At 39.8% G+C, this 2,631-nt stretch overlaps 1 pseudogene; it reads right to left on the bottom strand.

The window, feature by feature from the left end:
* Positions 1-645: 645 nt before the first annotated feature.
* On the bottom strand, positions 646-1,560 carry LOC149579721 (enoyl-CoA delta isomerase 3 pseudogene; annotated as a pseudogene).
* Positions 1,561-2,631: the final 1,071 nt, after the last annotated feature.

Below are 2,631 nucleotides of genomic sequence, written 5' to 3'. Positions count from 1 at the left end.
TTTAATGTAATAAATTTATTTTTTATAAAATATTCAACCAAAGATATTGTTTTTTATACATTATATATAGCTTAATTTTGTCTTCTGAAATTGAAAGTAATATCTACAAACTAAGTTCTATGCATCTCTTTTTCATAGTTATATATCATGTTCTATCTAAAACATCTTTAAAGTCTCTACCTCGGAATATCTTTCAAAGATGTAACTACTATTTTCATTCATAAAATATTTTCCATTGAATTTAAACATCTTGCATTCTAAAGATTCTATATACGCAGGGCTGAAAATTAAATAACAGTTATTAAAATTAAAAGAAAATACATCAAATGGCATTAATTGATTCTATCTTCTATTTCAGTCGAACCATAAAACTGCAAACATAAATTTTTTTTAAAAAGTCAACTACAACAAAACTCTTTAAATCTTGTATGTTTCATGTCCATCTTACAACTTCTGACATGTTTCATTGAAATTTCAACAAGAATCAACAAGAATCTACTCTTGGACCTTGCAAAGGGCAGGAACTCAAGCTCTCCTAGAACTCTTCTTGTCAAAAGTGTAGCATTTATTTCTCATCAAACAAACGGAAACAGAAATAAAAGTAACATAACTATTATTTGTTTGGAAGTTGCAAAATTGGGCCAGTAATGCAGAATACCCTACTGTGTAATCACTTATCGAGAGGCATTGTCTGTCAGCTGACTATTATTATTATCACTGGAGTAATTAGAACTTGAAGGAGGGCGGTATGCGGTAGGGTACGTTGTCGTCGAGCGCCTCCACGACTCCGGGAAAGGCGGCGAGCCTGAAGCCGCGGTATATCTCCCTCTCCCATCCCCTGCCCGTCAGTTTCTCCGCCTCCTTCACCGCTGCCTCCACAGTCGCCACCGGGTCCTCGAAGACGGCATCCCCGATCCCCTTCTCCAGCGCCGTCTGCGCCTTCAGCTTGCTCGCCCCCAACACCACGTCGCGCAGGGCAGCGGAGCTGAGCTTGCCGCGGATCAGGGCCATCATACTCGTGGGGATGGGCAGGCCCATGTCGAGCTCCAACATGTAGAGCTCGGGGGATGATGATGATGTCATGAAACGATAGTCGTGAGCGAGAGCGAGCATGAAAGCTCCCGCCACGGCGCCACCGCAGATGGCAGCGACGGTGGGGACGTTGAGCCTCATGAAGGCCGCCAGCATCTTCTCCAGCCCCTCCAGCACGATTTCAATGCGCTCCAGTGGGCTCTCGGCGATCCATTTCAAGTCGATGCCGCAGGAGAAGTGTTTTCCTTCATTTGTCGTCACCAGGGCGGCTGCGTCAGGGGACTCCTCCACCTCTTTCAGTGCCTCCGCAATGGCGTGGAAGGTGGTGGGTTTCAGCCTGTGCTCCTCATCCTCGCCCACCAGCGTCAGTACGTACACCTCCCCTTGCTTCTCAAGGCTGCACATCCTCTCTCTCTCTCTTCCTTAATTATTCTCTCTGAAGCAAACAAATATTCAAGCTCTTTCAAATTGCACTTAATGGATGGCTCTTGAGAGATGCACAGGTTCCAATTAAATAGGGGAGCTTCTAGTTTCTGGTTGGCAGGATTAAAGTTTCCTGCTCTCTAAACTTGTTACTCCATGGAGGAGTGCAGAATCCGTCCACCTAATATTCTCGCAGTCTGTTTTTTGTGGGCCAGGCAATTCGAATGGTGAAGGAGAAAGTCGGTCCCTCAAGTATCAAGAACGATTTGATAGATGCAATTACTTCATAGATTTATTTATGCCACCACTTTGACAGATGCATGCTACGAATTACGACCAAACATTTTAAGGTTTGCTCGGAGATTTTTCTAACAAAAAATTGTAGCGTGCTTTAAAACATATCTAAGTCATTTACCTAACCTAATTATAGTAGAAGTTTGTTCGAAGGTTTGCTCGGAGATTTTTCTAGCAAAAAATTGTAGCGTGCTTTGCATTATTTCAATAAAAATAAATAAAAAATTGTAGCGTGCTTTAAAACAGGTCAAAATGTCTAAGTCATTTACCTAACCTCATTATAGTAGAAGTTTGTTCGAATTTTGCAATGATTTTATAGATATATGTGCATCAAACTATTAAAAGTTCTGATTAAAAATATTTGTTTTCGGTACAATAGTATTGTTTTTTACTAGAAGAGGGAAGAAAGGAAAACACAAATTGACTTACAAAAAATATTTTAGTAGAAGAGTCTTCATAAGATTTATTTATTTAGCCAATAGTGGCATGTTGTGATGGTTAAGTGTTTGCGTTGTTATCCTTGCCATCCAAGTTCAAATCTCATGGGGATGAGGTCCCCCGTTTGTGGCCTCATTGGTTCATAGCTCCAGGTCAAAGCATTGGTGGTATCGGTGGGCGTGTCGCGCCAGCGCTACCGGTCACGTTAAAAAGTTTACCAGGCGCATTTTGAAAAAAAAAAAAAAGATTTATTTTATTTATAAAAGAAATGATAAAATTCTTTCTAACTATATTGAACATATTTAAAAGTTATTGAATCTTGTGTAACAACGCATTATATATTTATTTTATACACTTTTAAGTGAATACAAAAATGTGGTATTCTAGTTATAAAAGAGTTGTCATAGTTAATAAATTGTACCGTACTATCCAAAATAGTCCTAG

Source organism: Cupressus sempervirens, chromosome 1 (genome assembly GCF_028749045.1).
Source record: "Cupressus sempervirens isolate cs-2001-9-10 chromosome 1, ASM2874904v1, whole genome shotgun sequence".
NCBI lineage: Eukaryota > Viridiplantae > Streptophyta > Pinopsida > Cupressales > Cupressaceae > Cupressus > Cupressus sempervirens.
The sequence above is the reverse complement of the archived record's forward strand: the minus strand, read 5'-3'. Positions and strand labels throughout refer to the sequence as shown.